Source organism: Callospermophilus lateralis, chromosome 14, assembly GCF_048772815.1.
Source record: "Callospermophilus lateralis isolate mCalLat2 chromosome 14, mCalLat2.hap1, whole genome shotgun sequence".
Lineage (NCBI taxonomy): Eukaryota > Metazoa > Chordata > Mammalia > Rodentia > Sciuridae > Callospermophilus > Callospermophilus lateralis.
In genome coordinates, this window is record NC_135318.1 from 18,792,993 (window position 1) to 18,815,423 (window position 22,431).

Sequence of the window (22,431 nt, forward strand, 5' to 3'; positions counted from 1 at the left end):
CTTTTTTTGTGTGCATACTAGTCCACGCATACATGTTAATATTTGTATTTATTTTAAAGGAGTTTTACAAAAATGAGAATATACTAGGCATGCTGCTTTTTGGGTAAACCAATACCAATTCGTGGGCATTTAACAAGTCAGAATAGACACCCTTCCTACCTCATTTAAAAGGTTCTGGAGGATCTATTTAGATTCCCCTTTATCTATAAATTTATTTAGCCTTCCAGAATCTATAAAATTAATCACACAAGACCATCCCTTCAAGAAGCCTCCTTTCCAAGATTCTGCTTGCTAGCGTGTTGGAGGATTCCTGGTCTGGCACAAGTTGGGGCACACTCCCCTGTGCCTCCCAGGGTCCTCTGGGGAATTGAAGGGAGGCACAGTCCAGGGCCTTGCAGACATCACGATGACACGGTTCATGTCCTGCCAATAGCTCAGTCAACCACAAATCTAACCCCTCAATCCCATAATCTTCACTCTAAGCATCTTTTTTAACACTTTCAAGTAAGGGTCATTGGAACGCTGTGATCTAGCTGAGTAGGTCTGGAGCATTTTCTGTACTGACCTCCAACTAATCTATAACAAGAACACTGATCTAGGACCCAAGAGACTCGAGTCCCAGCTTCCCAGTTGCTGACTGGAAGAGATGGTCCTCCGTCCATCCCCTCTTTGCACCCAGATGGGGTGCTAACAACAGCCTGAGAATTAAATATGACCTTGACATTTGAAACAGAAACAGAGGAGCAGGATCAATACAGATGACCGCAGGAAAGAGAAAATAGGAACCTGGTCGTATATCTAAATAAGGTCGGGAAGGCTTAGGGGTCAGAGAAGAGCAGAGCAGAATAGGAGGGGGGCCTGCAGACACCTCTGCTGCTAGAAAATTAATCCACTCCCCAGCAGGACTTGGCCAGGAAACCTCCAGGCATCTGCATCTCCTCCCCCACCTCTGTCCTCCAGACAGGCAGTGGCCATGGATGTGATCAGCAGGGAAATGTGGCCTGGCTGGACAGTGGGCCCTGTCCATGGACTGTCCTCACCAAAGGCTGCTAGGCACCTGCCCCCACACCTGGGGGCACTGGCTGCCTGCCCAGGCCCCTCCCCTCTGAGTAGGCAGCTGAGCTCTTCAGAGGGTGGGGGAGGAAGAAGAGGGCAAGGGGAGTCTGCATGTAGAGGTGGAAATCTGCCATTCCAATCCCATTTCCCTCCTAGCCCTTCGTAGGAATGTCCTGGATGCTGGGGTGTCTAGACCTGGAGAGTGATCAGTGGGGAATATGGAAACCTTTGAAAGACCAGAGGAGGGACCCTCTGCCCCCAACCACACTGTGATTGCCATCGCAGGCAGGGACACTAGCACTTGCCCTGGCATTCAATGGCCATGACCCGCTGGGGTTGTGCACTTCAAGCCTGCTCAGCTTCTCTCCAAGTGTGAATGAACTCTTGGGCTCTAGTCTATGGAATATAAAGAATCAATATCCTATTCCCAAAGAGCAGCTCAGTCAGCCCCTCCAGCTGCCCCCTTCTGTTCTGCCTTCTCTCCACCCTGCCCCCACCCTCAGGCGCAGGCTGTTCAGAGCGGCTCCAGGGGCCACACAGACCTTAGGAGTCCCAGGAACCTTCTCTCCAAACCAATTCAAGGCCTCAATCTGACCTCCAGCATACCCCAGGCCCCAGCCACTTCCCCAGGGGTGCTGTCCCCACACTGTGGCTGCTTCAGATGATACTCTTCACCTGGCCCTTCGGAGTTCTGAGACCCTACTGAAGTGTCCCCTCCTCCAAGAAGCCTTCCTTGACCCCCTTGGTTATTTATGGCCTCCCTCTCCTTTGAGCACTTCACTTCTCCCAAGATGCTCATGCTGCAGTGTTAATTAGTTGGGTACATATTCAGCTCAATGTTCCCTCAAAGCCAGCACAGGGCTTGCTCACAGGAAATGCTCAGGAAACCTCTGAAAAAAGGAAGCAAATGTGGGGGGGATAGTATTGACTTCAAGACAAAATTAGAGGGGCTGGGGCTGAGTGGTAGAGCACTCAGCACATGTGAGGCACCAGGTTCGATTCTTAGCACCACACAAAAATAAAAGAGGTATTGTGTCCATCTACAACATATATATATATATATATATATATATATATATATATATATATATATATATATATAAAAAAAAAAGAATAAAAAGCTGGAGAGAGTGTCAGGGATTGAAGGTAGCAGCATAACAACCCACTGTCCCAGCACTTTGTTAGACCCTGGAACAGGTTGCTAAGTGGCACTGGGGAGGCTCCCATCCCTCCAGATTTTCAATCAGAATCAATATTTGGCATATCTGACCAAGACTTTGCAAAAGAGGCAGAAGGGCAGACAGGACTTCTAGGAGACTTCCCACGGTGTCGGTCCCTGCCTGCTGCCCAAAGGAAGAAAGTGGTCACAACCTGCTCCCATGCTACAGCTGGGAAGTTCAGCTCCTTCTGACTTCAGGGCTCTCCCTTAACATTGCCTTGAAACCAGTTATGTTGAAGCAAGTCCTGTCTGTCCACCAGCAGCCACACACCACACGAACACAAATCTGCACAGACCCACGTGCACCCACACTTCACCAAGTGGAGACAGCTCAGACACAAACACAAATCTTAGGTTGAAAACTGATCTGAGATTTGGTAGTTTTTAAGGGAGACATACTGTAGTCAAAAAGTCAAACAACTGACAATAAGCCCTCCAAGTTGAAGTAGAAAGGAATCCGCACCCTTTATTTACAATTAAAGCCCACTTAGGAGCAGCACAGTCCCGGTAGAAACCCAGTCTTGACAGGCAGGCCAACGGCCTCTGACACCTACTAGACACCAAGATGGAAGTGGACGTGATTCCCAAGAGCAGTGCCCTGTCCCTAATTGCTAGAAACCAGAGACACACTCAACTATCAGCAGTACATGCAGGGTGGAGGGGACCTCAGGCCAGCAAGCTAGAGGCCGCAGAAGTGGTGAGGGACAGGAGTATGTCATGGTACCCAAGTGGCTCTTCTGACTCAGGCTCTGTACCAACTGTAGGAAGAACTGGGCCTGGCCCTCCCCACAGTCCTCAACCAGATCTGAGTGTTGTCAGGGTTTACAGTTCAATCCCAAACTGTAAGGCCTAGAATCTTAACGTAATAGCTCAGAACCCAAGGGTGGAGAGACAAGATCCATTTTCAATCTACCCTTTAGAGACAGCAAGGCTGCTCTCAGATTCCCTTTTCTATTTGGTTCCCCGTGGAGGAGCCTCTAAAGGAGCATGGGAAGAGCTGGGGTCTCTCAGGAAACCTAAGGAACTGACCTATAAGTAGGTGATGGCCACTGGACACAAGGACAGCAACAGTAGGCAAAAGAGAGTTGACCATAAACCTGCCTCCTGAGAGAGGGCAGGGACTTCAAGTAAGCTTCTTTTCATTCGCAGAACACCCAGGGAGGCTACACTAAATGTCCAACAGGAGACTCAGATCTACCAGGCAAGATGCCTTCTCAAACTGATAGGGGACCTGGACCCACAGTGGCAGCCCAGGACACAGCTGTGGTTAGGGTAGCCTTGGTCGCCCAGAGTGCAAGCCAGGGTCTCATGGCTCATCCTGTCTTCCTGGCTGGCTTTTAAGAGGACCAATGGCAGAGAGGTATGAAAGTGATAGTAAAACATCCTTCATGGACTGAGGGGCTTACAGTAAATCGGACTCAGGAAGGAAGGAATCTCAGACATCACCCACACGCAGATTTCCCACAGGAGCCTACAGAAGGACACACACATATGGGGTCTTAATGAAGCCGCAATCTCACACCCTCTGCAGAGTCGGATGTGACAAACCTGTCTCCCTGCAGAACCTCCCTGCAGCAACCCTCCTTTCCAAGGCCCACCCCCTGGGAGGTCCTGCTCTCTCTCTTATACCTCCTCTCCAGGAAGTCTACCCTGACTACATCTGTGGTGAAAAACAGACCACTCCACCCCCATTCTGGGTCTGAAATTCCACCGCCAAAATCAGAGCCATAGAATTTCAAAGTTGGAATGGGCCTCTAAGCTCCAGTCCAACCCCCACCCCACAGAGGAATCCTGTCCGCAGACACCCTGACAGATGGCCACTGGCGGCCTCCCCTAAGCTCCTCCAGTCCTGGGAGGGCAGCCCTTGCACTGTGGCCGGGTCACTCCTTGAGTCTAGAAGGAATTCACCTCCCTTGAGGTCAGGCTCTCACTGAAGGCACCGGAGCCTCCATGGGATAAGAAAGCAAGCCTCGGGCAGCTGCATATTTGATGAGGAGCTGAACACAAGCGCCAAGGAGCAGGAGGAGAGGCTGGAGGGAACTTCAGGGCCCAGAGTAGAAGGGAGCAGAGGAAAGGGAGCAAACAGGTGGCACACTGGCTGCTTGGCTTAGCCTGGAGTCCCCCTGCACACCTACACATGCACACATTGTGACAGAATTGCCTGTCAACAGTCCCACGAGCGCCTCAGTGGAGCCTAGAGAAGCAGAGGGGGCCATCTTGCCCCAGAAACGCAGCAGGAACTCTAGCAACCTAACTCTCCAAAGGCAAGCAGCCCCTGCCAGCAGAGGGGATAGCCCAAAGAGGGTCTGCCTGACAGCTGGGCTCCCCAAATCCCACAGGCCAGTACTAACAAACCAGCAACTCAGGGAGAATAGTTCCCTAGGCTGCAGCTGTCACATCTGCCTGGAGGGAGGAGGCACACTGGAGCAGCACACTGGAGTAGCACCTGATCCCAGGATCCCTTCACAGCCTGCCCAGGAGGCGGTTCAGCCTCTGGCAGCCCAGGGTGAAACATGAAGACTGAACTGTCCCCAGGGATGCTGATGGCAGTCTCTGGGCAGGGCAGTGAGGGGCAAGCTGGGTCACAGGGCGGAGGGTGCTTCTCCCCAAAGTCTCCTGTTCCTACTAGTTTGAGAGGAGGCAGTTACGTGGTGGCTCCGGTCTCCAGCCCTTCCGCTCCTGCCTGACGCAGGCCTGAGCTGCCCAACTGGGTGCTGAACGCCATCTTGGGTCAAGGTGCAGCCACAGGGGGCTACACTTGGGAGCCTGGGAGAGAGTCCCTGAGAACTAGCCGCCCCCTACTTCTACCCAGGGTGCCCACACCTTGCACCTTGGCTTTGAAGCAGAGAGAGAAGGAAGGACGGAGGGGATTGTGAGAAGGGGGGCAACAGCAGAGGTGGGGAGGTAAGGGAGTGGGTGCCCCCAACAAGGCAGGCTGCAGGAAAGCAAAATGCAGTTTGGCAGCCGGAGGACCGCGGGCCCCAGCGTTGAGGGGCTGGGGGAGGCCGGGGGCGGGTCCTGGACACCGGCCAGCTTAGACCGCGCCGAAGGGGAGGGAGGGCAGGGCGGCCTGGGGAGCGGAGCCGGGGTGAGGGCGGGACACGGACCGCGGCCGCCTGCGGCTTGGAGCTCGGGGTCTCCCGGGGCGCGGGGACGTGGGGCCGAAGACCCCGATCCGCAGCCTCGGTGAGGCCTCGTCCTTCACTGTACAGATGCGAAGCTTTCAAGGACACGTCTGCACCGGCCCGGCGGGGGTGCGTGTGCGTGAGTGTGTCCGCGTGCCTGTGAGTGTGTGCGGGGGGGCTGCTGCAGGGGGCGACCCCGGCGTCCCCACCCGCGCGGTTCCCAGCCCCGATGCTCCCACCCCCGCGTTTTCCGGCCCCCGCGGCCGGCCCCGGGATCCTCGCCCGCCCCCGCCCCGCCCCCACACTGCGGCGCCGCCACCACCGCCGCCCCGGCTCCCACGGCCCGCAGCGGGGGCAGGGAGGAGCCAGCCACGACGCCCCCCACTCCGCGCCGCCCGGCCCTCGGCTGGAAGGTGTGCCCCCCAAATGGGCACTCTCCCCACCCTCGCTGCCCCTCCCAGATCTCCTGGAGCCCCGCACCCCCAGCCACAGGTGGCCAGAGGAGGATCGCTGCGCAGCGCTCCCCGGCCCGGCCCCCGGATCGCCCCCCGGCCCGCCTCCGGGGGCCTCCCGGGTCCCCCGCCCCGCCGGGCCGAGGAGGGCCGGGAGCCGGGGGGAGGGGCGGGGGGCCGGGTCGTGCCAGGCTGCCATTTTCTGCCGCCGCCGCGGAGCCTGCGCGGGGCCCGGCCCCCGCCCCCTCCCTCACTCCCTGTGGGCCGCGGCGGGGGCGGATTATTCCGGGTCGGGGTCCGCGCCCTCCGGCGCCCCGGACTCAGGCCCTAAGCAGGGCCCCGGGGCGGGGGCAGAGCCCGGAAGGCGGGGGCGGTCGGGCCGGGGCCCCTGCGGCAGCGCGGAGCCGGGCACCGCGGCTGAGGCCCGCGGTGGAGAGGGCCCCCCGCAGCATTGTATAGACTTGAACTTGAGCCCGGAGCCGGGCGGGGGCGGGGAGGGGGGTCCGCGCCGGGAGCGGGCAGGACGGGAGGGGGCGCCTGCCGAGCCCGCGGGGACATAAACAAACCCTCAAATCCCCCGCGCCGCCCGGGCCAGCCTGGCCCGCCGTCCCCGCCCGCAGCTCTGGCCCCTCGGCGCCCGGTGCCGAGTTGCAGGGGTCCAGGAGCGTGCCCCGAGCCGGGCACTGCCCGCCGCCGTGTCCCTCGCCCGGCCTCCCTCTTCCCAGCCCGCCTCCGGGCCGACCTCCCGGGCCGCCACCAGCGGCGCTCATTACCGTGTGGCCGGTCGGGTCGGGCCGGCCCGGCTGCGCGCCCTGGTGCCGCGGCGCCGCGTCCCGGCTCGTCCTCTGCTCTCGCCGCCGCCGCCGCCCGCGCGCCCTCCTCCCTCCCGGCCCGCCTGCCTGCCTGCCTGCCTCGCTCGCTCGCTCCCTCCCTCCGCTCGCTGTCGCGCTCCCTCTCTCCGCCTCCTCCGCCGGGTCCCCCCCTCCCACCCCTTCTCTCCGCCTTCCTCCTTCCCTCCCTCCGGCCGCCCGCGGGCCCAGGCCTCCGCCCGCCACTCGCCCCCCGCGGCCGCGCTGGCCCGGGCCCCGGCGCTGCGGAGCCGGCCCGGGAGGCAGCGTCGGCTGGGGGGCCCCCGGGGCGCCGCGGCGGGAGCGGCCTGGGCGCGCGGCCGGTCCTAGCGCCCTCAGTCTGACTTCCTGGCCTCTGCGGCCCCACCGGGGTCCCCGCACGCTACGAGACCGAGGGCCAAACCCCGCATCGCTTCGACAGTGCGCCGGGCCTGAGCACCCCGCCACTGACGCGCTCGCGACCACTCAGGGCCCCTTGAGTAGGAGCTGAGCCCAGGGCCTTGCTGCAGCCTCCCCCCGCAGAGCGCCCCGCTACCTGGCGCTGCTTCTGCGCTGGGTCCCCGCATCCAGCACTGGCCGCAGGGACAGCGGCCCCTCCTCTCCCGGGCCGGTGTCAAGTGCCTCCCCCCCTCAGCCCACTGAGCCCCCGGCGGCCTTCGCCCTGCAGTTCTCCCGACCTCCACCAGAGCCCACTGCACTCTGCCTGCCTCAGCACTGGGGCTGGGGACAGCAGCGCTGGCCCGTCCGAGCCGCAATCCCCAGCCAGGTGCCGCCGCCGAAGTGGCGTCCAGTCGTTTCAACAGGGCCAAGGTCGGCGCGCCAGCCTCCTCCAGGCTTCCCCAGAGGCTCAAGCACCTCTATCAGATGTGCTGCCTAGAAGAGAGTGAGCTCCCCCTACCTTGAGGTGTCCAAGCAGAGTTGGGTACCATCAGGTGGGCTCTGGAAGACTGAAAGATCTCGTGGGGTGGGAGGTTGAACTAAATGACATTGAAAGGTCTCCCAGCTGTAAGATTCTGTGTACACCTACACTCTGCCCTCACCCCTTCGCCGTGGAGGTTGTTCTCAATCCCCAGACAGCTCTTTAAGCTCCAGGCTTCTGACTTGGGGCATCAGTCTAATGCCACCAGCACAGCCACCTTCTGGTCATCTTTCTTCCAAAAGTCACCTCTAGGACTTGGCGCTGGGCCCTCAGCTCTTCAGCTACCTTGCCTGACTTCTCTGTTCTGCCTATCCCTCCGTAACCATCACCCACTGTGCACCTGCATTGGGCCCCCTCCAGGCACTCACCATCCCACCTGCTGGGGCTACTGGAGATGGGTGTCCAAGGCCCTCACTGCCACAGCTGGTTCTACTTTTCTCTTGTCACCATGTAACACCCCCTCACCTACCAACGTTGCCCTTTTTAGTGTTAAGAAAGAGCTGGTTTTGAAGAACACACAACTACTCTTTCATCCAAGAGAGCTAGTTTTCCTTCAGGAAGCCCTCCAAGTGTTTCCAGGTCTCCACCAGCCCCCCCACCCCCAACCCCAGGTCTCAAGACCTGAGACCCAGGCAATTGAATTGCCCTGGTCTTTTTCATGTCACCTCCTCTGAAGTGACCACTCCAGGCTACTGATGCTAGGCTCTGCTATCCATGATCTCCACCAGGCCAGTTCCAGAGACTCATAATGCTCTGTGAGGTTAAGGACCACATCTCTCATCTCTGTAGCCCAGCATCTGATGCATAGTAGGTCCTCAGTATACCTTGGTTGAATGACTATGTGAACTGCAGGTTTCTTTTCTTCATGGCTCTCAATATCAGACTGGGCATCCACATACTACATGGTGCTTCCAACTTGGCTAAAGGGGAGGGCATTTTAGGGAAATGATTGACATGCCTCTGTACCTTTGTCAAGGGCTCATATAACAGTGCCCCCAAAGAGCAACAGCCACTTACTGTTTACCAAGTGCCAACCACCTGACATGGCACTTTCCCCTTAGTCATCACTACCCTTTCAGGTAGTTTGAATTGTCCTCACTCTCCAATGAAAGAATTGAGGTTGGGGCTGGGGGCTGTTTCTCAGTGGTAGAGCACTTGTCTAACATGTGCAAACCCTAGGTTCAATATCCAGCACAGAAAAGAGAGAGAGAGAAGTGGCAGAACCAGGATTCAAAGCAAGGTTCGTCTGACTCTGAAATCACTACACCACAACACAACCACACCTTTAACACATTATAGTTGCTCTTATCAAACTGAAATTCTCAGTACCAAGATGGGCAAATGCATGTTACTATTACTAGGACTATTTATGATGACATCATTGGGAACCTTAAGATGTGTGTGACTTTGGGTGTGTGTTGCTGGGGTCCAGGTGGCAAGGTGAGGGAGTTTGTGTCCAATAAGAAGCGAATGTGGCAACAGGTTTGTTCAGACCCTGGCCCTGCTATCTTTAGTCCCAAGAGGAGGCATATCGGTGCCAGCTAGCCCTCCTCACTGCACATCACCCTGAGTTCAGCTCAAATTGGATTAATGTTTAGGCTCCTACACCCCCACCACTTGTATCTGCCCCTCTGTGGACTTGCCAGAATGGTCAGTTCTAGATACTGTGGGGTGAAGGGCAGTGGCAGTCTAGATAGACTAGGTTATCCTGCAGTAAGAACTCCAAATGTCACTGACTGAAAACCCACAAAATTCCTATGGAAAATAGTATAGTGGTTCCTCAGAAAAATTAAACAGAACTGCCATATGACCCAGCAATCTTTGGGGTATTTATCCAAAGGAATCGACAACAGACTCGAACAGATATTTGTGCACCAATGTTCATAGCAACACTGTTCACAATAGCCAATAGAAACAACCTGAATGTCCATCAACAGATGAATGGATAAACAAAATGTAGTGTACACACTGAAATATTATTCAGCCTTAAAAAGAAAGGAAATTCTGACATATGCTACAACCTAAATGAACCTTGAAGATGTGCCAAGTAAAATAATCTACCCTCAGAAGGACAAATGATGTAGGGTTTCGCATACATGAGGTACCAAGAATAATTAACCTCAGGGAGACACAGTGGAATAATGGTTACCAGGAACTGGAGGGAGACAGGGATGGGGTGTTAGTGTTTAATGGGCCCAGAGTTCCATTTTGGAAAGATGAAAAAACTCTGGAAATAGATGACAGTGACATTTGCATGATGATGTGAATGTATTGAATGCCACCAAACTGAAAAATGGTGAAAATGGTAAATTTTGTGTTATGTATATTTTACCAAAATAAAACAAACAGAGCACTGGGCATGGTGGCTCATGCCTGTAATCTCAGCAGCTCAGGAGGCTGAGGCAGGAGGATCACGGGTTCAAAGACAGCCTCAGCAACCCTGTCTCAAAAAAGAGGCTGGGAATGTGGCTCAGTGGTTAATCACTCTTGAGTTCAATCTATGGCCCAGTGATTAAGTGCTGTTGGGTTTAATCTCTGGTACCTAAATAAATAAATAAGAATAAACAAACACCAGAGCATAGTGCAACTGTAAATTTATTATGATAATCAGTAGGACTGGCATATGACTCAGTGGGCAAGGGCTTGTCTGCCATGCTTGAGACCCTAGGTTGATTCCCAGCACTAGGAAAAAAAAAAAAATCTATACTGTTCTTGTTCAATTCACATGTATCCTGCATATCTGCAGTGGGGTGGAGGTGGGAGGCTGGGTTCACTGAATATTCAGGGACCTGAGCAGTAGATAAGCTACCTTCTCATGGAGAGATCTGGAGGGTATCACTTAGAAAATAGACATTTGTCACTTGGTGACTAGAACCAGTCATTTGGTTCCATTTAACTCCAAAGATCCAGATATATTTACATCAGTGACCATCAGAGGCATCCTTCCAAACCTCTCGCCGACTTTGCCATCCTCCTCCCTGACTTCCAGACCTGGCTTACCTATCCAACCCTCCTGGTGACATCAATCTCACAGTGACTCACCACTTCAGTCATCTCAATGTCCTCTTCAGGTCCCTCCTGGGACTGCTACATCTGGACCATTGTTAGTGCAGGTTCTTCATCTGAACCTACAAATGGTGATACTTCTATCTTCCTTCCAGGGAAGATTGTTAAGCTAGTCAAGACTCTGTTGCAAGAGACAGCGTCCCAGCCTGGGCCATCTTACACAAAGGGACTAAGCTTAGACAACTGGGATCCCAGGTTGGGTTTTCAAGAGTAGGAAAATCCAGGAGTTTTAATGGCACTTCCAGAGCGTGTGCTCATTCTCAAGATATTTCTCTCTCTCTCTCTCTCTCTCTCTCTCTCATCACTCATATCTGCTTCCCACTGTGTCCACATCTACTAATTCACTACTTCATACAAACCCCACAAAGCTTTGGAAGATGGTGGCCAGCCAGCAGGCTCAGGTTCCCCGAGCTTAGGGTTCTATGGTAACAAACCACTTTCTTTTCCTTCAGGAAGCCCCCTGATGTCTCCAGGACATGAAGCTCCCACTTCTTCAACGTCCTCACAACCCTGAGCTTTAAGGTCTGAAACACACAATGTCCTTATTTTGTTCTTTGTTTCTTAGTCGGTGTTGCCTTCACTCCTGAGGCCATCCCTACCAGAAAAATCCCAAGAATTACTTCAGTGTTTTCTGGCTTTGGTCAAAAGCCCACCCTGAACCAAGTTCTATGGCCATTGGGATGACATGGATCACATACCCATCCCTGTAAGTGGATGAAAGACACGGCATTGGGATGTACAGAACCAGTCAGCACCCTCTGAATTAGGGGTGGAGTTGTTCCCCAAAGTGGCAGCTTATCCTTCTTCAAATGCACTTTCAAAAATGATCCTGCTACTTGACAGTGAGTGGCTGCACAAGATTGTGACTGTACTAAATGCCACTGAATTGCACACTTTAAAATGGTTAATGTTATGTGAATTTCATCTCAATAAAAAGATATTATTTGGGCTGGGATTGTGGCTCAGTGGCAAAGTGCTAGTCCAGCAGTATGAGGCCCTGGGTTCGATCCTCAGCATCACATAAAGATAAATAAATAAAATAAAGGTATTGTGTCCAACTACAACTAAAAAATAAATATTTAAAAAGATATGATTAGTAATACTCCTGCTGATATAAAGAACCCACCCCATCTGCAACCTCTGTCTCAGAGAAGGCTAATCCAATCCCGGCCGACTCTAAGATCAAGATCTCTTGAGTAATGTGCATGCTTGTCCATGAGGTCTCCATGTGGCTTCTTGTCACCCTGTACCCTGTGGTTAAAGTATCAATTCAACCACCCCAAAACACCAAATATACAATGGTGTGAAGGAAATAGATTATCCAAATGAGGACAGACTTTGGAAAAGAGAAGATAGGAAAGAACGCGCAGGGCTGCTGTCCCCTGGCCGGCACCATACCTGCTGGCAGGGTGGGCAGGGCTCCTCTTGGCAGGGGAGCCAGGTCCTGTGTGACTTCCTAGTAGTATCTTTCTGGTTCATTGTCTGTAGCTGCACCTGGGGGCTGAAGGGAAGAATTCCCTTTAGGGAGTTCCTGCTCACTCCTCCTGGGGATTCCTTCAGAGGCTGAGTGTCCCTGGGGCTGGAGACCACTTCCTTCAAACCCTATCCAAATGCTAGTCAGCCCATTTCCTGGGAAGTTGTGTTAGTCGGCTTTCTATCACTGTGACAAAATATCTAAGATATACAATTTAAAGGAAAAAAAGGTTTATTTTGGCTCATAGTTTCAGAGGTCAGTCCATGGTGGCTTGTCCCTGTTGCTTTGGGTCTGGGCAAGGCAGAACATGAGAGTGGACAGTACACGGTAGAGTGAAGCTGCTCACCTCATGGTGGCCAGGAAGCAGAGAGAGACCAGGGGCTGGGGTCCCAATATACCCTTCCAGGGCATCCCCCAGTGACCTAACTCCTTCCAACTATGTCCCGCCTCCTAAAGTCTCCTCATCCTCCCAATAGCACCACGAGTGGGGTCCAAGGCTTCAACGTTTGGTTCCCAGCTTTTTTGTGGGGTGGGGTGGGGATTGAACTCAGGGGCACTCAACCACTGAGCCACACCCCCAGCCCTATTTTGTATTTTATTTAGAGACAGGGTCTCACTGAGTGGCTTAGCTTAATGCCTTGCTTTTGCTGAGGCTGGCTTTGAACTCATGATCCTCCTGCTTCCTGAGCCACTGGGATTACAGGCGTGAGCCACCACGCCCGGCTTGGTTCCCAGCTTTGGGGGGACATTTTGACACAAATCATAATAGAAGTCCACAGACTAGTGACTATAGTTTTCCAAAGACTCAAAGACACCAAGTTAATTACTCTGCATGCACCAATGTTGGGAGAATTAAAACAAGGAGTCAGTATGGAAGTGCTTTGTCCCCCATAAAATGCCATATTGTCGTTCACAGAGGAAATCATAAAGACACAAATTCATTCCATATGGTTTTATATGTGAATGTACAAAGTCCTTCTCTTCAATTATTTTTATCCTCTTTATTGCGTTTCTCACAGCAGCTTCAATAAATGTTCCCTCACTTCTAAGCTGTTGGTTCAGCCCCTTCCCCAACAGATACCTCAGCCCCTGCCTCTCAGCCAAGTAGGAGCCTTCATCCTTTAAGAAAAATAGAGGTGGAGCTGGGGGCAGGTCTCAGTGGTAGAGCACTTGGCTAGCTAGATTAGGGAATAGAGGTAAAATGTGATGTGATATATATATATATATATATATATATATATATATATATATATATATACGCACACACATGCATTTGTGTGTATATCTCTCCATATACATGTATATGTGTATGTGGGTATATGTTCCCTTGTTGTCCCCTGAGAAGGCTTAAAATCAATGAAATCTCAATAGCAATGAGCACACCTCCTATCCAGATCTTGGTTTCTAAATACCATTCTTTACTAAAAAAAAAAAAAAAAAACTGAGTCAGCTAAGGAACAACCTGAACTCAGAATATGTCACATGTAAAAGTAAAGAAGTAGTCAAACAATGATGGGATACAGAAGGGGCTCCCACTGGTGGAGCACCAAAATAAATAAGAAGAATATCAGATTCGAACCCACAGAGCCAGGTGCCATGGCACAGACCTATAATCCCAGCAATTCGGGAGGCTGAGACAGGAGGATTGCAAATTCAAGGCCAGCATGGGTAACTTAGCAAACCCTGTCTCAAAATAAAAAATAAAAAGAACTGGGGATGTAGGTCAGTGGTAGAGCCCCCCATGTTCTATCTCCAGTGCATACACGTGCACACACACACACACACACACACGCACACACGCACGCACAGATTCCATACAGACAGCAATAACTGTAGTAGTATGTTGTTTAATGAAAGAGACATGTTCTGAGAAATGCATCATTAGGCATTTTTTTGTGGGGGGGCACACTTTTTTATTGATTTCTTTTTATATATGACAGCAGAATGCATAACAATTCATATTACACATATAGAGTACATTTCATTAGGCAATTTTGTTGTTGTGCAAACATTGCCAAGTGCACTTATATAAACTAAGATGGCTATTATATAATCTGGGTGATATAATCTTATGGAACTACTGTCATATATGTGTCATATATGCCATGTGCTATTGACTGATTTGTGGCCTATGACTGTAATGAACAAGACAACAGGTTTAATGAGGAATGTAATATTCACCTAGTCTCAAAGTACTTCCCCACAAAATGCATATTAATTACAAAGAGGAAGAGAGTAACTTTACAATGGAAAAGACAGGAACATATCACTTTAATCAAGTGATCAAAATCAAAGTTAATGTCATCGGTCAGGTCATCAGCAAAGTGATGCACCAGGGGCTGGAGGTGAAGCTCAGTGGTAAAGCACTTGCCTCGCACGCAGGAGGTCCTGGGTTCGGTCCCCAGCACCACAAGAAATAAGCAAAAATAAAGATATTGTGTCCCTCTACAACTAAAAAATAAATATATTTTTTAAAAATGGTGCACCAGCCAACAGGATACCATAACGACACAGCAGCATTTCTGTGATGTGCCACCACAGGCGTATCTGAATGTGATCTTGAGGAGATATCAGACCAACCTAAGATGAGGGCTATTCTACAAATGAGCTGACTTGCACCTTTCAAAAGCGTCAAGGTCAAGAACATCAAAGAAAGGTTGAGAAACTCTTCAATATTGAAGGAAGCTAAAGACGCATGAAAACAAAGAGAGCAAAAAATAAATGAAAAATAAAAGATAACAAAGTATGATCTTTTTGTTATAAAGGACATTATCTGAACTACTAGAGAACCCAAATGGGCTCAAGGGTTAGGTAGTAGTAATGGACCAATGTTACTTCCCTGATTTTGATGTTTGTACTATAGCTATGAAAGAGAAAGTCCTAGTCGCAAGAAAAATGTGTTAAAATTTTTTGGCGGGGCTGGGGGGATGCTGGAGTATCTGGTTAACAACTCGTTGACAAATGATTCAGAAACAAATAGTACTTTGTACCATAACTGCAACTTTTTTGTAAGTTTGAGATTGTTTTGCCATAACATATTTTCAAAATCATAGGGATTATAGCATTTTGCCTTTCCATCAGGAATATATATGAGTCTTACTAGCTGAGTATGCTGTCACACTCCTGGAGGTTTGCCCGTGTAACAGGTGAGCAGTGCTCTCTTGCTGTACATTTTCATTTGCATTTTTCTTATTATGAGGCAGTTGAACATCTTTTCATATGGCTAAGGGCCATTTGCATTTATAAACAGAACGATCCGTTTATATCTTTGGACGGTTTTCCTATCAGATTGTTGGGCTCCTTCTCCTTGATTTTTCGGATCACTTTATAAACTGAGGCGGCTCTTCCAGGACTGAGACAAGGCCACAATCGTTGTTGCACTTTTGTATTCTGTGCCTAGCATTGTGCCAAGGAAGTTGGTGGGTTGGTCTTTGCCAGGGGCGGGGGGGTTTAAACTCCATCCAGAGAAATGTTAGCCATTTTCCCTGAGAGCTGAGTCGTGGTGCTCTGGAGAGTGGTCTTGGTTGCACTGAAAGAGGAAACGGATCTGAGCTGGGTCTGAAGCTGCTTGGTTTTGACACCCAAGGGCATTGAGGATACAGAACAAGGAGGCAGGCAGAGCGAGGGCACGGCAGGGCATGCCTGCGGCCACCCCTTTCCCCTCTCTCCATCTACTGCCTGCCCCACCCTGGGCTCGGTTGCCCTGTTGGACAGAACTCCCCCTGTCCAACTTGCCCTGTGCCCCCCCTCCATCTCCCTAAGGCCCCTCCCACTTCCCACTGCTCCTGCACAGGGAAGGAGGAGGCCTGCTGCCTCCGGAACCCGATCTCATTGAATCTGCGCCAAGCAGCAGTGCCAGGGGCTCATGGCTGGCAATCTCACTGTCACCTCACTTTCTCTGGGGTGTGTGCCTTCATGGCAAAATAAAAGACTAGAAAGCTGCCATTGTGCTCCTACTTTTCAGGTATACACAGTGCCTTGGGGGAACGCCGTGGAGTTTTTTCCCGATGGTATTCTTCTGGAAGGCAGTGTGTGCCTCCTGGGCTCTAAATTGAGTTTCATGTAATTCAATCAGGGGGGTGTCATTTTTTAAAAAATAAACGTTTTATTTTGAGATAATGTTGTATTCCTGTGCAGTTATAAGAAACACTACAGAAGCCAGCGTGGTGGCACTAAATACCTCTAATCTCAGTGACTCGGGAAGCTGGGGCAGAAGGAGTGCAAGTTCAAGACCAGCATCAGCAACTTAGTGAGGGCCTGTATCAAAAATGGGGGGCTGGGGGTGGGGCTGTGGCTCAGCGGTAGAGTGCTCGCCTCCCAAGTACAAGGCCCTGGGTTTGATCCTCAGCACCACATAAAAATAAATAAATGAGATAAAGGTATTGTGTGTAACTACAACTGGGTTCGATTCCCAGCACCGCATACAAATAAATAAAATAAAGGTATTGTTCCCACCTACAACTAAAAAAACTTCTTAAAAGAAAAATAGGGGTGGGAATCAGTGGTAGAGGGCCTCTGGGTTCAATCCCCAGTTTCACAAAGGAAAAGAAAGGAAGGAAAGAAGGAAGGGAGGGAGGAAGGGAAGAAACACTACAGGGAGACCCACATATCCTTACCCAATTCCCCCCAATTATGAGACCTCAAAAGACTGACATGTAACATCACAACCAAGAGTTGACATTGAAATGAAGATTTACCTCAACGCAAGATTCCTGATGTGGCCCTTGTAGAGATGCCCTCCTGTGCTTCCCATAACCCTGAGCAACTACCAATCTGTTCTCTATTTCTGTAATGTCATCATTTCAACAACATTATATAAGTGGAGTCATATAGTGTGTGGCCTTTTGGAATGGGATTTTTCACTCAGCACAGTTCTCTGGAGATTCATCCAAATGATTGATTGTGTCAATAGTTCACCCCCACCCCTTTTGGTGTGTGTGGTCCAGGGGCATTCTACCACTAAACCCATCCCTCAGCCCTTTTATGTTTTATTTTGAGATAGGGTCCTGCTAAGTTGCTGAGGCTGGCCCTGAACTTGTAATTGTCCTGCCTGAACCTCCCAAGTTCTGGAATTACAAGTGTGTGCCATGGTGCCATTCATTTACTAAAGGATATTGGAGTGTTTCCAGGTTTTAGCTGTTTTTCAGTTTTCAAGGTTTCTAGGGTTAGAAATCTGAGACCAGAGAAGTGGACCAACTTGCATCAAAGGCCACAGGCCCCAGGCAGGATGGTGCACACCTGTAATCCCAGTGGTTTAGGAAAGCACCTTCACAACTTAGCGAGGCCCTAAGCAACTTAGTGAGACCTATCTCAAATTTAAAAAGAGCTGGGGATGTGGCTCAGTGGTTCAATCCCTGGTATCAAAAAGCAGGGTGGGGGACAGGGCCACAGGCAGAACTGGCATTCAAAGCCAGGCTCATTTGCTGCAGTCACATGGGGCCCTGGGTGGGAAACAGACCAGGCAGGCTCAGTGGGAAATATGGAGACCTGAGAGTCATTCACAATCTGATGGCTTAGGGCTGGGGTGGTGGCTCAGCAGTAGAGCACTCACCTCTCAAGTGCAAGGCCCTGGGTTTGATCCTCAGCACCACATAAAAATAAATAAATAAGATAAAGGTATTGTGTAATGACAACTAAAAAATGTTTTGTTTTTTTTTTTCAATCTGATGACTTAAAAGTCATGTAAGAAAGGTGAGTTGGATGGGAGTTCAAAATCCACTTGAATCTAATATATGTAATACGAGATGTCAAGAGCTTTGTAATATTTTGAACAACCAATAAAAAAAAATTAAATTAAAAAAAAAAAAAAAGAAAGGTGAGTTGGAATTGGAGGGAGGCCAGGAGATCTGTGGCCAGCATTGACCAGGGATTTGGGGAAGTTGTCAATCTCCTTCCAAAGGGAACATCTATTGTTAATGGGAAACAGAAATGAGAAGGAGGGACATATTGACTGATTTGGGTTGTTTGGATAGCATTCAGATGAAATGTATATTCGGGGGCCAGAGGAGAAATGGAGCCAGTTGCAGATAAGCTGGTGCAATGGAGGAAACTTCTAGAGAAACGTCACCATCCACATAGTCATCACTGAACCATGAGGATGGATGTCTAGGGGAGTGTGGAGACCAGAGATGCTGGGAAAGACCGGAACTCTCTCCCAGCATGGTGGCAAAGAAGAAAGAAGGAGGCTTAGGGAGGCAAAGAGGCAAAGGAAGAGCCAGATGAGTGAACAGAGGCCACGGAGGACAAGGGGACTCAGCATTGCCAAGGAGCGGGGTCCAGGAGAGGGGAGCGTGTTTGTTGGCAATTACTGCATGAAAAGTTGACCCAAATCTTGGTGCCAGGCATCTGTAGGTAGCTTAGCAGTGTCCTCTGGCTCCAGGTCTCTCACAGGTGGCAGTCAAGGTATCCGGCTGTCACCCTCCCAGGGTCATCTTTTCCGGTGGGGAAGGGTCTGTTTCCGAGCTCATCCACATAGCAGATGTTGATGGGACGGAGTTCCACAGAGGTCGTTGGTCCAGGGGCTTCAGTTTAACACTGGCTGTTGGCCAGAGGCTGCCCTCAGTCCCTCGTCAGATGGGTCTTTTCACAGCGTGGCTCACAAAATGGCAGCTGGCTTCATCAGAGTGAGGGAGCAGGGCAGAACCAGAGAGAGCGTGGCGAGGCGGGAAGGACAAGTCTTTTATAACAAATCTCAGAAACTTTTGCCCTAATTTTCTCCACTAACAGCAAGTCACTGGGACCGGCCCACACTGGAGGGGAGGGGATTATACAGGAAGCTCCTGGGGAGTGAAGGCAGCCTAACTGGATGTGACCTAAGACTGTTCCAAGGTGGCCCATGACCAGACAGTGTCAGGAGAGTATGAGGGGACAGAGGACAGGGTGGCAGGCAGTGAAGTGGTGATCCCAGGTCCCAGCTGCCCTTAGCACCTCAGAGGCCCCACTGGTTCCCAGAAGACCCCAGCTCAGTCACCTGCTTCAGTTCCTTCTCCCACCCCCTCCCCCGGCTCCGCCAGCAGAACCAGGAATAAAAGAATAATAAACAGCAAGGACCAGGCTGTGGCTTGTGGTAGAGCATGTACCTGGCATGCCCGAGGCCCTGGGTGCCACCCCAGCACCATTAAAAATAAATAAATAGCTGCAAAAATGCCCTCCCAGTAGCCACAGGAGCACACACCTGACTTGTCATCTCCGTTCCCCGTTCTACCAGCGAAAACCTCTTGAGGGCACAGGAAGAGGGCACCGACTCCATGTGCCAGGATTGGCATCCTCTCAGCTGCTCGGCCATCAGTCCCCTGTCCCTTCAGGGCAGGGAGAGTCCCCCTTCCCCGGGAGCTCTCTCTCCACAGAGCCTGGGCGTATTTCCTTGTCACCCTGAAGCTGTATGGGTAGGAGTGACAGACGACATGGGAGACGCTGAGAAGGTGGCACTGAGTTCCTCCTGCGAAGGAGGAGCACCACCCTTGCCTGGGATGCTCAGGGGGCAGGAATGAGGGGGCACCCTCAAGGGCTGAGATCAGACTGGACAGAGACTTTTTGAGGAGGCCACAGAAGAGAGTAGCAGGTACAAAGTCCCATCTGACGGCCAGGTGCAAGATGTAACCATTTGCAGAAGTCCCCTTGTGACAAGGGGCACAGGGAGGAAGAATAATGGCCCTCCAAGTCCTCCACGTCCTCATTGCTGGACCCTGTGAACATGTTAGGTCACATGTCAAGGGGAATTAAGGTTGCAGCTGAGTGAAGGTCACTCCTCAGTGACCCAGAGAGGGGGTGACGGCCCTCAATTATCTGAGTGGGTCCTCACCAATAGAAGAGGAGGCAGAGAAGTTGGGTCAGAGCCACACTGGGCAAGAAGGACTCCACCCGCTGTGGCTGGCTGGGAAGACACAGGACGGGGCCAGGGCGGAGGAGTGTGGGCAGCCCCTCAAAGCTGGCCACAGAGGGGCTGCCCACGGCCAGGAAATGCCTCCCCACCAGAGCTGTGAGGAAGGCTCCCACACGCCCTCCCTATTCTTCTGCTCCAAGCTGGGTCCTGAGCCCAGGGAGCTGGGCTAAAAGTTGGGAGACCTGGATTCCAACCCTGGATCTCCTTCTAACTTGCTCTTTGACCCTGCGAAGTCATTTTTCTTCCTCTGGCTCACGTTTTCCTGAAACTTGAGTGACCTTGGTGACCACCCACTGCCACCCTCCTGCGGCACACCGATGGGGGAGGCTCACAGCCTGGGTGAAAATCCCCACACCCACTTTCAGGGCCAGGTCTGACTCCCCATTTACATTTTTATTCCTCCTCTAACTCAGCACAGGATTGGAACCAGGGATAATAAAAATGGCTCCCAGTGGATGAATGGATAAAGAAACCGTGGTATAGACACACCATGGGATATTACTCAGCATTGAAAGAAAATAAAATCAAGGCATTTGCAGGTAAATGGGTGGAGTTGGAGAATATCCTGCTAAGTGAAGGAAGCCAATCCCCAAAAACCAAAGGCCGAATGTTTTCTCTGATCAGTGGATTCATAATGGGGGTGGGGGGAGCCTGGGAGGAAGGCAGGAACTTTGGATAGGGCAAAGGGGAGGGAGGGGAATGGAGGGGGTAGGGGGGAAGGAAGGACGTGGAATGAGATGGCCATCATTACCCTAGGTACATGCATGAAGACAGAAATGGTGTGACTCTACTTTGTGTGCAACCAGAGACATGAAAAATTGTGCTCCCTTTGTGTGCTATGAATCCAAATACATTCTGCTGTCATGTATAACAAATTAGAACAAATAAACTAATTAATTAATTAAAAGAAAACAATGGAATAACACCTTTAATATGCTGTAAATAACTACAGGTCCATAATATTACACACAACAAAGGTATCCTCAAGGAGTGAAGGCAAAAATAAAGATATTTTCAGACAAATAAAAATAAAAAAATTAAAATGAATCCCAGAAGACAAACTCCTTGTTCAAAGAGGACATGGAAGAGCAGAGAAGTCAAGTAAATTTTCCAAGTCCACACAGCGAATTGGGGCAGTAGTAAACTGAGGTCAGTCTTCCAACTAGGTTATTTTCCCCACACTAGGGTGTCTTCTTCAGGGAAACTTTTGTCCCAGGACAGTGTTGGGTTCAAGGGCAGGGCCTTGCTGTAGGCAGTTGTGGATTTGCATGCTGGGCCTTCAACACCAGAGGTTGTAAGCTTATGTTGACTTGGAAGCCATGGGCATGTCTAATTCACAGGGTTATTTGGAAAATTAAACGAAATAGTGCCCAATGGCACGTAGCAAGCACTCCACACACGTCAGCTAACAGTACAGTTACTGACTGCCAGTGACTCAGGAGGCTGAGACAGGAGGATCTCAAGTTTGAGCCAGCCTGGACAACTTAGTGAGACTCTGTCTCAAAAATTAAAAAAGTAAAAAGGGGTGGGGATGTAGCTCAGTGGTAAAGTGTCCCCAGGTCCAAGGTTTATCCCTCAGCAGGTGTGTGCGTGCACACACACACACACACACACACACACAAAATGAGTTCTTATTAGATCCTAAAAATCCCAACCATAAACCTGAAAGTGAACAAGCTTGTGATTGTTATGTCCATTTTAATAATGAGGCCACTGAGGCCCAGAGAGGTCTCTTGGAGGCAAGTCAGTGGCAGAGTGAGGGTTTGCACCCCGCCTGTTGCCCACACAGATTTTTCCAGAGGGACCAGTGTTCTTTTGTGCATACGAGAATGGCTGAGAAGCAGCCAGCTCTCTGCCCACCTGCTGCTGCAGGTACTGGGTATGGAGTTTGGGGCTTGCTTCTCTGTCCCTAAGCAATCTAACCCGGCCTCCCCTTGCAGTATGCACCTGTCCCCATGGTGTGCCAGGTCCCTGTATTCAACAAACACCTGGAAAACCTGCCTGTCCCCAGACATCTGGTGTCTCTCCTGGAGACCAAGCCTTTCATTCCACATTGAAGGACTCATTAGCGGGAGCTAATGAGCCCTGCAGCCCTGGGGGATGGGGAACCATGAGCAGGGCAGAAGAGCCGTGGAGATGGGAAGAGAGGCTGTGGAGAGGAGGGAACCCGGGTCATGGGCACTCATGTTCTTGAGCAAAATGGGTTAGTGTGTGCCTGGGGACAGGGAACTGGATGGGAGATGGAGGCCAGGTGTTAAGGCTACACTGGAACAAGGAAGGAAAGGGTGGCCTCCGGTACTTCTCAGTGGCAGCCTCAGTGTCTCCCTAGCACAGGCCACAATGAGCCAGGGTTGGGCCTTCTGGCCCAGGAAGTGGCAGGGAAGGCCTGT

The 22,431-nt window shown here is 51.2% G+C and overlaps 1 long non-coding RNA gene across 1 annotated transcript; it reads left to right on the top strand.

Annotated features, from left to right (window-relative positions):
• The first annotated feature begins 5,382 nt into the window (after positions 1-5,382).
• Positions 5,383-14,865, top strand: LOC143380459 (uncharacterized). The gene is made up of 3 exons (XR_013088637.2): positions 5,383-5,529; positions 11,251-11,391; positions 14,649-14,865. It is a non-coding gene; the product is annotated as an uncharacterized LOC143380459 (long non-coding RNA).
• The last annotated feature ends 7,566 nt before the right edge of the window (positions 14,866-22,431 follow it).